Source organism: Podarcis bocagei (genome assembly GCF_964188305.1).
Source record: "Podarcis bocagei genome assembly, chromosome: 6".
NCBI lineage: Eukaryota > Metazoa > Chordata > Lepidosauria > Squamata > Lacertidae > Podarcis > Podarcis bocagei.
Genome location: NC_138130.1, coordinates 40,851,251 through 40,866,890, shown reverse-complemented (window position 1 = coordinate 40,866,890; position 15,640 = coordinate 40,851,251).

Here is a 15,640-nt window from a genome sequence, read left to right as displayed (position 1 = left end):
CTGTGTCACAAAATGGTGCAAAACTGAATTACTGTGTAGTGAAATGATGCATGTCTAAAAAGTGTGTCACCAACATGAAGAGCTCTGGTGTAGGATTGGGCATAAGTTCAGTATGACCCTTTGACACTCATGCCCTACCCCTACCTCAGTTCTGGCATGGAGCCTTATACCAATAGAACCAATATGCTGGCATGGGGTTTGCACTGGGTCTTCACAGTTGACCAACATAACTCAAGTTCTCTCACCCTAATTCAGTTTCGCCAGGATAGCCATCACATCCTATCACTCCTCAGTGAATGTATCTCAAGTGCAGGATTGAGCCTGTAATTCATATAATGCAACTAAATTATTTAGGCATAACAGAAAACAGGAACTGCAGAATCATTAGAGTAAAAAAAACCAAACCCATGAAAACGTCATTGGAGAAACATTAAGCTGTGATTAATAGATAGCTATATTAATCTTGTCATGTAGACTTAATCAAAAGCCAATGGCAGAAAAGTGATTTGCAGCACAATCCAATGCATGTCTACTCAGAAGCACGTCAAAATAGGAGTGGGACTTGATCTTGGTTAGGTGTGCATGGGATTGCAGCCTTAGTAGTTTAATCAGCCAAGCTTTCAAATGACAGTTTGGAGCAAAAATAGCTTCATCAGCAGAACTGCACTGAAGACTGGCTGCCAGACGTAGCCTAGATGCAAAGGGACTATATGCACTCCAACTATTTAAAAGTCTGCTCACATCCATCATTACCCTCCTGCTATCATAACCTCCAACTCTATTCATGCAGAGATGGTGATTATTTCTTAATGAAAGTTGCCTGTTCAATAGCAAGCTTGATGTGTAACATAGCATGCCCTATTTCTGTTCTTAATTACAATTTACAGAAGCATCAGTAGGATCCTCAAGAGGATTAAAGATCCGGAGGTGAATGGAAGCCGAACGTTGTAATTGGTTTCCTGTGTTTAAAAGGGAAAAAATAATAATGAAGGATTAAGGATTCAATTAAGTATATAAACCACTGGGATAAAAATAAAATCTGTAACTGCCAGCCAGACCATTACTGATATCCAACAAATGAAAATAAAAATAAGAAGTAATGTATTACAAAACCATGGCTTTAGGAGGGACATTAGATGATCCCAGAGGGAAGACTTTACCCAAATTGTTATCCAATGCTTACATTCATTTCGGCTGCAAAACTGCATGCACTTACTTGGTAGTAAGCCACACTGAAGTCAGTGGGGCTTACGTCTGAGTAGGCATGTAAAAGATTGCGCTGCTACTGCCTCATGCTGAAAGATGAGTGTTTTAACAGAAGCATGATACTAGTAACTCAAAATGTAAACAAATATAGAGTTTTAGGTAGTTCTACTTTTATGGTCAGAATTAGCCTTACTTGGAAGCAACTTATATTACTTACTTGGAAGCAACTTATATCCAGGGCCCTGCGGGACTTGACATCTTTCCGCAGGGCCTGCAAGACAGAGTTGTTCCGCCAGGCCTTTAGTCAGGGCGCAGCCTGACCCCCTCCTCTGGCAACCTGCACAGAATTTTGTTTAATCGGTTGCCACCAATGTGATTTTAACTAATTTTTATAATGAAATTTTTTTAGAATGTGTCATTATTTGATTGTTTATTTGATTGTTGTTAGCCGCCCTGAGCCCGGCTCAGCTGGGGAGGGCGGGATATAAATAAAATTTATTATTATTATTATTATTATTATTATTATTATTATTATATTGCTTATACGGCATCTGAAAACCATTTAGTATTTCAAAAATTGCAGAGTGTACAGTCTAACACATGGGTAGGCAAACTAAGGCCTGTGGGCTGGATCGCCTTCTAAAACCAGCCCGCGGATGGTCCGGGAATCATCATGTTTTTACATAAGTAGAATGTGTGCACTTATTTAAAATGCATCTCTGGGTTATTTGTGGGGCATAGGAATTCGTTCATATATTTTTTCCAAAATATAGTCCGGCCTCCCACAAGATCCGAGGGACACCTAGCCTTTTAGGACTTGACAAAAGAGTGCTAATTTCCTGGCAATATGTTGCCATGGGCACGAAATAGTTAGCTAATTGCTTCTTAATGCTGAGGAATGTTCTGGGCAACCTCATCCTGCATCAAATCTCATTCCACAGATTAATGAGGAAACAATATTGAATGGATTTAGGAATGAACACATGTGGAAGTGACATGGACCAGGAATAGATTGATCTGTCCATTCTCTAGTTGCACATGCTATTTATTTATAATAAGCATTTTTCTGCTACACTTCAATCATATCTCCTGGGCAGTTTTTAAAGCATTAAAAGTAGTTCTGATGATGTTGGGGAGAAGGGATGTTGTTATTAGTTTGAAGGTAGCAGCACAGTTCTAATCACGTCTACTCAAAAGTAAGTCATATTAAATTCAATGGAGCTTAGGACTGCAGCATGATATTTATATTCACCTATGCAATCCGCAATATTGTATTATAACTTTCCTGGCATGAAGCTCTCTCAGTGCATTTTATCTGTAGTGAATGTTTTTATCGACATATTGGTGTTAATTGTGTTTGAACTGATCTAATACCTCTCGCTAAAAGTTTCCATTCATGACTGCATTTGGAATGTAATTTCTGAATGGGTTTAGAGTGTATTTGCTCTGGACAATCATTTGGATTACAGGCCCTGTTCGATCCCGTGAGTTTAAATATCTATTAATTGCCTACAGTTTGCAATTTTCTAATCTGCTGTGTGTTTGATGTGTGCAATGTTTAAACTGATACCTGAGCTATACAAACTTTAAAAATAGCCTTCATGATGCACCTAGTCTGATATGTCAACATTAAAAAAGCATGGATCAGAAAGTGTGAAAAACGAGGATGTTTAAACTCCTAGCACAACAGTAATGGTTAAAAAAAAAAGTCTGCCACTGAAACAATAGGAGAGAAGGGAAGCAATGGGTATGAACAGTATCCAATAGCAACAAAAAAGAGAGTAGTTTTTAAAGGATAATGTTTTGGGGGGCAAAGAAGTACTAATTTCACCCCTAGAGCTGGGGAAACTCTGAGGCTTGAATGTTTATAGGCAGGCTACAAACAGGCATACCAACGTGAATAAAATATTGCGGGGGGGGGGGCCAGGTAAGCCCAACCCTGTATAATCAACCACATGGTGTGGCACACAGACATCATTTGAATGGCACTGCCTATCAACTTTAGGGAGGCCGGACCACCTCAAATATTTTATTGGGGGAGCCAAAGGGACCTCAGCACCTAGGAGTTGGCTCCTATGGCTACCAATAAGATATGCATGGTTGCCTATGTAGCTCCCTCTCCTGATTGGTGACCCCACTAATAATAATAATAATAATAATAATAATAATAATAATAATAATAATATATTTTCCCAACCACTCTGGGCAGCTTCCAACAAAGATTAAAAATACATTAAAATGTCACACATTAAAAACTTCCCTAAACAGGGCTGCCTTCAGATGTCTTCTAAAAGTCTGGTAGTTGTTCTCTTTGACATCTGATAGGAGGGCATTCCACAGTGTGGGTGCCACTACCAAGAAGGCCGTCTGCCTGGTTCCCTGTAGCTTTGCTTCTCTCAGTGAGGGAACCGCCAGAAGGCCCTTGGCGCTGGACCTCAGTGTCCGGGCAGAACGATGGGGGTGGAGACGCTCCTTCACGTATACTGGGCCAAGGCTGTTTAGGGCTTTAAAGGTCAGCACCAACACTTTGAATTGTGCTCGGAAACGTACTGGGAGCCAGTGTAGGTCTTTCAAGACCGGTGTTAATATGGTCTCGTCAGCCGCTCCCAGTCACCAGTCTAGCTGCCACATTCTGGATTAGTTGTAGTTTCCGGGTCACCTTCAAAGATAGCCCCACGTAGAGCGCATTGCAGTAGTCCAAGCGGGAGATAACTAGAGCATGCACTACTCTGGTGAGGCAGTCTGCGGACATGTAGGGTCTCAGCCTGAGTACCAGATGGAGCTGGTAGACAGCTGCCCTGGATACAAAGTTGACCTGCGCCTCCATGGACAGCTGTGAGTCCAAAATAACTCCCAGGCTGCGCATCTAGTCCTTCAGGGGCACAGTTACCCCATTCAGGACCAGGGAGTCCTCCACACCAGCCCTGTCCCCCCAAAACAGTACTTCTGTCTTGTCAGGATTCAACCTCAATCCATAGCCGCCATCCATCCTCCAACCGCCTCCAGGCACTCACACAGGACCTTCACCGCCTTCACTGGTTCCGATTTAAAAGAGAGGTAGAGAAACACTGCAATTGTGGCAACTTTCTGAAGAGCACATGAGTCTTTTTGCAGCTTTATTTTACTTTTATAAGGATATACACAAATATACTTGCCAGGAGCAGCAGACAAGAATGATGGAATTGGCCAAAGATCTATCTTTCCATTGTCAAACACTTTCAATGGCTTTGACCAAATTTCTAAGAATTTCCTTCACCTTCTCTCCCTGAAGTTCTAAGAGTGGGCTGCACAATGAATGTGTTTGAGTTTGGAGTACACAGCTGCTTTCACCGTGCTTTGCCATTATCAAGAGCCCACTGGCAAATCTATAGCCCACTTTTATGCCCAAAGGATGCAGCCGCTGAATGATGGACTCATTCAGCTTCGATTGAATACAAGCAGCTGTGTTACTTTTTCCAAATCTACAGGCGCCGAGGGCTGCCTGGCACCTTAACAAATAGTAATTTTGACCTAATGCACTGTAAAAGACACCCTTCTGATTGATTGCTAGTCCAAACATGACTGGTGAAGTGGATTTCTTTACAAATGGTCCTTCCAAGAGCTTTATATATTCTCCTGCAGCAGAGAGAGCTCGTGTTGAGAAGTGGGCCTGTCATCTTCAAGCACACTGCATTAAAGCTTTAGAAATGCTAGATGTTCAACAAATGAATATGGCAGCGTATCTCCTGCAATAATTGTGTCATTACATAGGTAACATTATAATTCTACTTCTCCTTAACTGACTCACAAGTAGTTATTTGTTGTGAAACTTCAGCCACTTGCAGTTATGTAATTTCAGATGGAGAAGAAGAAGAAGAGAAGAGGAGTTTGGATTTGATATCCCGCTTTATCACTACCCAAAGGAGTCTTAAAGCGGCTAACATTCTCCTTTCCCTTCCTCCCCCACAACAAACACTCTGTGAGGTGAGTGGGGCTGAGAGACTTCAAAGAAGTATGACTGGCCCAAGGTCACCCAGCAGCTGCATGTGGAGGAGCAGGGAATCGAACCCAGTTCACCAGATTACGAGTCTACCACACTTAACCACTACACCACACTGGCTCTGGATGTGTTGTACTTTAATGCTGCTGGTGCCAATCCATTCTTGGACAACACACAATGAGGATGATCAATGGTTAGTGATGGGGGAGAAATGTGCATCGGTTCCCTTACCCAATTCATACTTCCCCAATTTGTAAACTAAACACAGCAGTCTTTCAAAGTGTGTGCTTCTTTGAATTTTGCAATGCAGTTCTCCAAACAAAAAAACACGAATGTATAAAAAGCCATACATTCATGGAAACAAACACACAGAAATACATGATTTTAAGGGGGCGATGCTTGCAAAAATGTGTCTATTTGGCAAAAATGCATGCAAAAACACCATGATAGGAAATATGTGCATTAAACAAATTTTCGCAGGGAATAAAAAAGAAAACATGAGGATGTGGAAATATGGCCAGCTGGACTAAATACTGGAGAAATGAAAATTTAGTCTGTGCCTAACATATTTTTGAAAGAACTCCTTCCTTGAGGGCACCATAAATATAGAAATAACACACATAGCAAATGGGATAGTGAGTATAAAATGTGACACCTTCTCATAACACCTCATGGAACAAATTATCAAGTGTGTTTTTAAAATAAAAATATGACAAACATAAAATGTATAAACAAGAAAAAATGTATTCAACAAAAATGAATGACAAACCAAACACCTAAAAATGAAAATAAGAACTGCCAAAACAAAACAAAAAAGTCCTTATAAATAAGACAAAAAAATGTACGTAAAGGTAAATGAGTTTTCCCTCTCTGGTTTGACTGCTGGTGGTGCTTTCTTTATTTTGTGTAAGAGCAATGAACAAGGGTGACAAAGGGCACCCCTGTGTCATATCTCACTGCATAGGAAATGGATCTGAGCCTTCTCTATTTATCCCAACCTTTGCCTGGCTATTATGATATACATCTTGTAATACTGCCATAAATTCATTACCAAATTTTTTGTTGAGTACCCCTTTTTGACTAAGTGGCAAAAATTCATTGATCATAGTCAAAAACATTATTACTTAAAGAGCATGAAGCTTGGATTCTCAATAATATATTTTGATATTTTTTGACAACTTGTCCTTTAAGTTTTTCGTGTGTGTGTGTGTGTGTGTGTGTGTGTGTGATCTGCTTAGAGTTTATTAATGCTCTAGCTTCATTCTGTATATTCAGTAATTTGGTTTTAAAAGCTTTGTGTGCTCATTGCGTATAATTAACAAGTCATTATAAACATATTCCAAACTGGGAGATTTTTTTTAAATAAAAAGATGCAGTATACTTTTTATACTGTTACTTGCTATTTCTCCTGTTCATTTTTTTCTCCCATCTCAACCAGTAACAGCAGCATAATAAACATCAATGGTAATTCTACCCAATACATAGCATAGTCCTACCACACTCCACGGTTACATAGGCTGCAATCCGTCAGCCAATATCCTGGCATGGCTTTTACAGATTTCAGTGGAACTAATATTATTATTATCATTTATTGAATTTATATACTGCCCTATACCCAGAAGTCTCAGCGTGATTCACAGAACAATCTTTTCTTAAGCAGAAAACCTTTGCATTGTAGACATAATGACTGAAAAGTTCAGATCTCATACTCTAAAAAAGCCATGACACTAGCTTTAATTTCTCAAGATTATTTTAAAATTGAACTTCTCATTTTGGCCTTCTGTTTTTGAGCCAACAGCATCCCTTTCATCATCCCCCCCCCTTTGCTTGTTTTTTTGTAGGGAGGGTAGAGTGGGAGGCAGAAGCTTTCTCTCCGAAAACGAAAGGTGAAGTTTGAAATTAGGACCTAGATTTGAATGCTAAGCACAATGAAGGGAGATGGTCTTCAACGTGATGGAAATTGGTCATTTATGCATTGGTAATACAAGTTAATTAAGCCATTCATCAAGACTGAGGGCCAAACAGGAGTCAGAAGCCATAAGGATAACGGCTCTATAAAGAACAAATGAAGTGAGAGAAACTAGATTGCTTTTGAAAGAAATTACAAAATTAGAGGATGAAACAAATACAGTCGATGAAAGACATCATAATGCTACGTAATAAGGGAGCTATGGGTTACCGAAGGAAATTATTTTGCTTAGATGTGAAGAAAAACAGCAGCACATGAAGCCTCATAAACAGGCAAATGAAGATGGCAAAATGGAGGAGATATCGGAACACCTCTAAATTAGGCTGGGCAGAAGGTAGTTCTACTCTGCAGTGAATCAGCAAGGCTTGTTTGTTCCCAAAGGCAAGAACAACAAAATGAGTTTTCCCTACCTAAATGAGCCTCTTGAAATGAAGAAAGCTAACCAGGAGTGGATGTTTGTTTGAAAATACTTTAGCTATGTACTGTCAGGGACCGTGCTGAGGAGGGCTGCACTGAGGAAGAATAGTGGGAGCCTCCCCCTGTTCCTGACCAGGATCCTGAATCTTCCCGGGAGCAGTGGGACAGTATAGATTTGGAACAGTGGTTTGCAGAGGGACGTAGTTCAGAAGACAGAAGTTGGGAAGAACTGGGTGGTGAACAGCTAGGAGAAAAAGAACTGGGAAAGAGAGAGTTAACAGACTCACTTTTGCTGGAACGCGTCCATCCGCTCAGCCCAAGGTCAAGGAGGGCAGATAAGATGGCAGCACAGAAAGCCCAGTGGTTGCGAGACCAGGTTGCAAGACACAGAAGTGACATGGGTGACTAGGGAGGAAGTGGGTGGAACCCTTAACTGGGAGCACCTTCATCCCTAGGAATGGATTCTTTGTTCTCTCGCTGTGATCATTATAATTTCTAACTGGTAAGAGACTCCTTTCACTTTGTTCTGCTTACCTGCTGCCAAAGGGGGAGAGGAAGTGAGTCCCTGAAGCCTGACACGTACTGTACATACCATACATTTAAAGCTACCCTCCCCCCCAAAAAGAATATTGGGAACTGTAGTTTAGTTATTTAGTTCTGATTCCTGGACTGCAGAGGATTGGACCAGGTGACCCTGTGGATCCCTTCCAACTCTACAATTCTAAGATTCTAATTCCCATGACCCTTGACAATTTACAGTTCCCAGGATTCTTTGAGGGAGAGGAAATGTGCTTTCGCTGAATGGGCTGCCACTGAAAACAAACTCACAGGCTCAGAATATGCTCATGTGCATGTTGTCCTTTCATTCTAATGAGATAGTCTTTTGTACCTGGCCCTGGCTGGTAGATCTTGGAGTTCAAGTTAAAAAAGAAAAAAGTTTCAGCAACTCTAAAGTCTGCCAACCCCTGATCTAAATGATGTGACTATCTTAACAGAAATCAGAGTGTAAATAGAGGTGGCTATAATTTATAACATGATTTAAACCGTAACCATTCTACATCATGTATAGGCAACAGCTCAAGGATTATAGTTCTAGATTCCAACAGTTATACAGTGGCACAGCTTGTATCTCCATAGTGATTGGCCCTCACACCAACCAGCTATTGATGGTAAATAAATCAAAGCCAAAACAAGGAAACTATTGGGTTTATTAATCAGTCCAGTTTAAGTTATAAATTGGAACATCAGACCAAAGTCAAAATGACCTTGACACAGCAATTGTAGACTAGATCAGTTACATGGATTATGAGTCCTGTGGTCAAGACTGGTGATGTAGGCTGGTCCTTCCTGGTCCACAGAAAAGTGAGGAGCCAAAAAGCCCATCATCAGCCTGAACCGCTTCTGAGTTGCTGAAAACCTGGTGTTAGACACTGAGTTGGCAGCAAACTCTGCTGCCAAAGTAATGAGATTTTCTTTCTCAGTATGCTGCCCTTTATTGATTGATTGATTTCATTTTTGTTGACTTGGCAGCAGTCCCTCTGTCTCACACAACAGCTATTATTGCTTTCCATTATTGCTTTCCATATCCTGATAGATATTCCAGAGGCAGATCAATTTTTATCAGTTTTTTGCAGGTTTTCTCATTGTGGCTTTTCCCAAAGAATCTTGAGAACTGTAGTTCAGTGATGCTGCTGAGATTTTTTAGAGACCTCTAATACCCTTCAGAGAAGTAGAGTCCATTGGGTTCCCCGTGGAGAGGAAATGACTGCAGGCCTTTAAATTATGGAGATATTTATTGATGTTCTATGTGTGAATCATGCTCATAAGTGGATTATAGATACTAAGTTAAGAGAGCTTTTTGAAGCGCAAGCAGCAATTTAATCAGATATCCATTCTCGGGTTTGCCCAAAGGGTTTCCTTTGTTTCCAGCACTTTGGGTAAGTAGTGTTTCTAAGAAACCTCCTCCTCATTACTGTATTATTATTTTTAAAGACTTGGCAATATCAAAGCACTTTTCAACCAGCGAAAATTGCATCAGGTCTGCTCTACTATTCCCTCGATTCCATGTACAACTGAATATGATATTCAAAGATGTTAGAAAATCACATTTCATATTTTTGTTGTTGTTTAGTCGTTTAGTCGTGTCCAACTCTTCGTGACCCCATGGACCAGAGCACACCAGGCACTCCTGTGTTTCACTGCCTCCCGCAGTTTGGTCAAACTCATGCTGGTAGCTTCGAGAACACTATCCAACCACCTCGTCCTCTGTCGTCCCCTTCTCCTTGTGCCCTCCATCTTTCCCAACATCAGGGTCTTTTCCAGGGAGTCTTCTCTTCTCATGATGTGGCCAAAGTATTGGAGCCTCAGCTTCAGGATCTGTCCTTCCAGTGAGCATTCAGAGCTGATTTCCTTCAGAATGGATACGTTTGATCTTCTTGCAGTCCATGGGACTCTCAAGAGTCTCCTCCAGCACCATAATTCAAAAGCATCAATTCTTCGGCGATCAGCCTTCTTTATGGTCCAGCTCTCACTTCCATAATTATATAATTTATTATTTCATATTAAGATCACATTTAAAAGAGCCTATAGTGACAAGGTGGTACTTTCCAGGTGTTGCTGAACTACAGGTCTCATCATCCCTGACAATTGACTGTGCTGGCTTGAACTGATGAGAGATGGAGTTCCACAACATCTGCAGGGCATCCTATTGGTCATCCCTCATACAGTGCAATCCATTCATATTATTTAGCCATACTTCAGGGAGCGGCATGTGCCCCACTCCCCCAAAACAGCTTAACTATTTGCCATAGATGGAAGTGAGAATCACTGAAAAGAATGAGCTACTTATGGTGAACTTATTTGTGTTTCCTTCTCTCCCCCCCCCCAGGACATTAGAAAAGCATTTTAGCTTCACAGCAATCCTGTAAAGCAAGTGTACTCCTAGTGATGCAGCAATAACGCTGCTAGCACATTTGCGAAGCTAAGCAGGGTCAGGTATGGTTTCAAATTGGTTGGGGAACCACCGTGTTGAGATTCCTGCATTGCAGGTGTTTGGACACTCGGGATCCCTTCCAACTCTGTGATTCTATGGTTCTAAGTTAAACAAAATGTAAGCAACTTGCCTAAGGCTATCAGTAAACTTTACGGCCAAACAAGGCTATAAACTCATCAACAAGGGAACTGTGTATAAGGGTGCTTCCAGACTGTTACTATTGGAAATTCAGGTTGTGCAATTAAAGCTGATCAATGCTCTTGTGCAAGAAATAACAACAAACCACAAAGCAGACTTTTCTTTATAAGTAAAGTGATGGGGAAATGCACTGGAAAGTGTGCTCTGTAAGCAGGCATCAATATCTGTTCCATCTCATATTCATAACAAGCAGTGCTGTTTCCATTCCGCTGCAGTTCAGATTATGACAAAAACTATATTATTCACCTCACTGCCCGCTAATTATGTTCTCATTCTGTTATTCCACACCTTTCATTTCAATGCAAAGGAAGTGCAATATAAATTGTGGGGAGCAATCAGTTATGCAATGTTATCTCTAATCTGCAGACTGGAAACAACAGCAAATACTGATCACATTTGCTGGGTTGATTTCTATTCTAGACACGAGATAAATAAATGAATGTTGGCAATTTCTGCTCACGTTTCACTGAAATTCTCTGAAATAATAAAAGCAAAGCAAGCACTTTTTTCTGACTCCTACAAAGAGGGGCAGAAACTGATAGTTCAGACACAAGAGGAATCAGGTTAGTCCCACAAAAAGGCATGTTAACTGACTATAAAAGCTATAAAAACACAACTATGCTATGATTTGTTTTTTCCTGAAGAAAAACTGAATAGCATAAAAACAATTACTTTCCATTGACCAGCTGAGATGAATATTTCAGCTACCGTTTACTTCTAAATCTGAAGCGCCATGGGATCTATCACTTTGTAAAGTGATAGCTTCGAGAGGAGAAAAATCAAACTCTGGATCGATTCAGGCTGGAGTAAATTTGAGATCTGTAAATTTGGGGATGGGGAACATGAGGAACAAGTAGATAAGAATACCTAAAATCCATAAAGGTTGTGCAGACCATTGAAAATACACCACAACCAATCACTGCAATAGCAGCAGCAATCTGATTGCTTTACCTATTTTTCAAAGACTGCTTTTCTTAAAGCTAAAACTTTATTAGAGCTCCAGCTTTTCGAATGGATGTGTGTTTTTAATGCTTTTTCCAACTACCTCTGAAATGCGGATGTAAAATGGATAAAGGGATGGGACTTTAATAACATGTGATTGCCCTAGGGCGCAATAAATTGAATAAAAATAGAATTGTAAATGTTAAAGACAATATCAGATCTGAGGCTTCCCGCCCACCTTGAAATGGCAAGACATAATACACTTAGAGAAGCAAATCTGGTTTGGGTAATGGGAGCTTTTCCTTCTGAGCTTGCGATGTGTCAGCCCATAGAACAGCCCAGGTGGTAGGAATCAATAACTTATTGATGTGGTGCATTGTTTGAACTTTTCAAAGATATGATTGACTTTTACAGAAACAATAAAAAGCTTTCCAAGTAAATGTGACATAGCTATCCACTGTTGCTTGGGTAGAAAGAGCAGGGTTTGTGTGGAGTGAATCATTTCAAACATCCATCCATCACATAACAGATTGTAGTCCACATTTACAGTGCAATTCTACCCAGAAATCCACTGTGTTCAGTGGGTCATATTTCTAGGTAAGCAGGTATAGGAGTGCAGCCTTAGATGGTTTGAAATTGCCACCATAAGTGAAGATAAGGATCCAAGTGAAAGCAAATATTAATATATATGCCATGATATTCTTGGCTTGACTTTAAGTGTGAACCAAATAATAGTAAGATAAAGGTGGGAGATGTTTAGCTCCGTTAGCAAAGGCTTAGGTTCGTCCAAGCACATGCCTAAATTGTGTTCTCCATACTGGAATGCTGTACCCTTGTTTGCTGACAATATGTGGCATCCATCAAACCATCAAGTGTTGGGCAACTATGTGTGGGCCCCACTATTAATCTCCCTCTTTTGGATTCTTTCAAATTGAGAAGATTTGGCCTGCAATTATCCTCCATAGAAAACTACTGAAACCTGGAGGAGTTGCTAACCACAATCCCTGGCATCTCTAGGCAGGGTTGGGGGGCGGGGGGACAGGGCTTCTGTTGGAAAATGTGGCAAACTGCTGCCTGTCACTGTACAAACAAGACGGAGCTATATGCACTGGTGGTCTGATTTGGTATAAGGCAGCTTCCTATGCTCCTGTTCCCCTAGGATTCATATACTAAATTGAACTAATGCAAACAATTTGTCTTCTCAACATGCATGCTTGCTTCATGAAGAATCATAGGTAGATGTGGCGATCACACAGGGTCCCTGGACGTTTCACCGTCTATTGATCCCTGTGCCACCACTTTATTTCTCTCTGCCACCACTCAGGCCCTATCTGGTACAATACTGAGTCCAGTCAGGGTTAAATTGGAACATAAAGTTCTGTTTATTTATTGCAGTTTAACAAGCATGTGGTTTCATAAACAGTATTGGTCAATTACAATCATGGGGTGCCTATCCAGACCTATAACTTCCGCTACCTGCTCTCACTCACTAAACCACCTCTCAAATATTTACTTGTCTTCCTAGCTCCTAACTGTTCCTGACTCAGCTTATTTCACTACACTAACTCAACCTACCCACAGACTCTATCCCAATTCACTGCCACTCCAACCAACCACCCAACTCCCAACAAACTCCTCCCTTTGCCCCTCCCAGAGCTGATTTTATAGTCCCTCTGACTCCACCCCCTGGGTTCTGATTGGGTAACCTGTTTAACTATTTCACCACTAGCACTCTCATATGTTGACATCACAGTAGAAAGTAGGAAATATTTAAGGGTCGGATAGCCACTTTCTTGGCCTTAGCAGCTGTGGCAAGCGAAAATCCAATAAGTGATGTCCCCCCCTGGTATTATATCATTAGTATTAATATTATTTATTCAATTTGTATACTGCTCTTCATCTGAAGATCACAGAGTGATTCAAAACATATATTTTAAAAATTTAAAGGATAAAAATAATTAATTTAAATGTTTAATTTAAATTCTGCCCTATATCACTTTCTCTCTTTTGCACAGGGATTCCGTTCCCAGCCCTCACATGCTTTGGCAGGGTGCATATAAGTTTGCCCCGCCCTGTTACGCCCCCCCCCCATTACACCCCATTCTACCTTCTTCCGGGTCCCAAAAGACCCGTATGTCAATTGGACATGCCTAAAATGGTTGCTGCCTGTATATCAGTAGGTAAATCACAACTCAACCATGCCATCAATGCACTCCAAACATCTGCATTAATGTTCTAATTTGGTTTTGTTCTTCAAAGGGGGTGAGATGCAGAGGAGGGCCTCCCAAACCACTGTGTAGTGGCTCTTAATTGGGTTTTGGGTTTTTGAAGGCGACGTTCAGGTAATATTGAACACTGAAAGAGCAATTTGATTTTGTCTTAAGTGCCAGTGAACACTGAAAGAGCAATTTGATTTTGTCTTAAGTGCCAGTACCAGGTATCAACTCCAGATATTACAGTCGTGTCCAGTTGCCTTTTCTTAAATGGTAACCAATTTTTGAAATGTTAATTCACATATGATTTGATTCTGATTCCCCCCCTCCCCCTGTCGATGCAACAGAACAACAATATTTGATTATCGTATTCTGTGTTGGAACAACTCAGAAGACATTTTAAGCTCTTAAAAGTAAAGGCTCTAAAGAAATGTTGTCCAAAAGAACTTTTCCTGTGAAAGATTGGCATTCAGTACAATGATCCGTGAGGATGCCATGTAAACCAATGGAGGAGCAGACTTTCCCTTCACTGCTAACAACATAGTTCTGCTCATGACAAAGCAGCAGGTGGGGTTATCTGGGTGGCCTCCAGACTGAAGCCCAGTTCCTCCCCTCTGGCAAGATGGGCAGAAATTGCGTGGATCAGACCTTCTTAAACCAGCACAGTATTGTTGGCTGCCTCATTCCACTGGCAGAGTAAGGATCACAGAGATCAAAGTGAGTGAGTGCAATTAGCGGCAGTAGCCTTTGTAGTGTATTTCTGAATATCAGGTTAATGCCATTAGTCTTCTGGAAAGAAATTCTGCAAGGAGAACAAGCCTAGCCTGCGACAAAATGCACAGCCTCAGAAGATGCATCTCCTGCTTTTTCACCTTGACGTGTTGGAGAGTATGTAGAGGCAAAAGTGGGACATTTTGCCTAGGCTAGTTTCTGTGCACAGCCATTCGCCCCTCTCTGTGCTCCATGCAGGCAAGCAAGAAACATTAGCAGAATTCAGTGACACATTTCAGTCAGGCAAAAACTCTCAAGGAGGACAGTAAGTTGGGCCACAAGGAGAGTGGTCGGTGGCCTGGAGAGAGTCCTGAGGTTCAGATAGAGAGGTGTAGAGGGCCACATTTGGCTGACAGCCCCTTGTGTAGATGAGCATCACTCTCTCTGCCCTCTCCAATAGAACAAGATTACACTGTCCACAACGAGTGTCTCCCTCAGGAAGTCAAATGACCCTCAGAAAGGCATCATGCCCAGGCCTCTCCTTGTGATATATCTGCCTGCTTTAATGCCTCACTGTTTCAGCAACACAGTTGTTCTCTCTCTCTCTCTCTCTCTCTCTCTCTCTCTCTCTCTCTCTCTCTCTCTCTTTCTCTCTCTCTCTCTCTTTCTCATTCTCTTTCCTTCTCCCTCTCTCCATGGTTGACAACTCGTGACAATCCCGTGAGTTATTTTCCTCCTCTTTCCCCTGGTATATCTTAACTGCCATGACAATATATTGTCAGTGTGTCTACAGAAACCCTGGGGTGGTCTCTTAGTAGGGGATTTTAATCTAAGAATTCCTTCTAGTGAATAGGAAAGCCTGAATGGAAATACACTAGACAATATGAGCGTATATGCAGTACCTTAGACCATCATCATCTGTCTACCAAAGTGTCAAACGTTTCCACCCTTGAGAGAACAAAAGCAAGCAGCGTGCAGGCAATAGTCATAAAAGCTGCAATTGATTGCTTTTT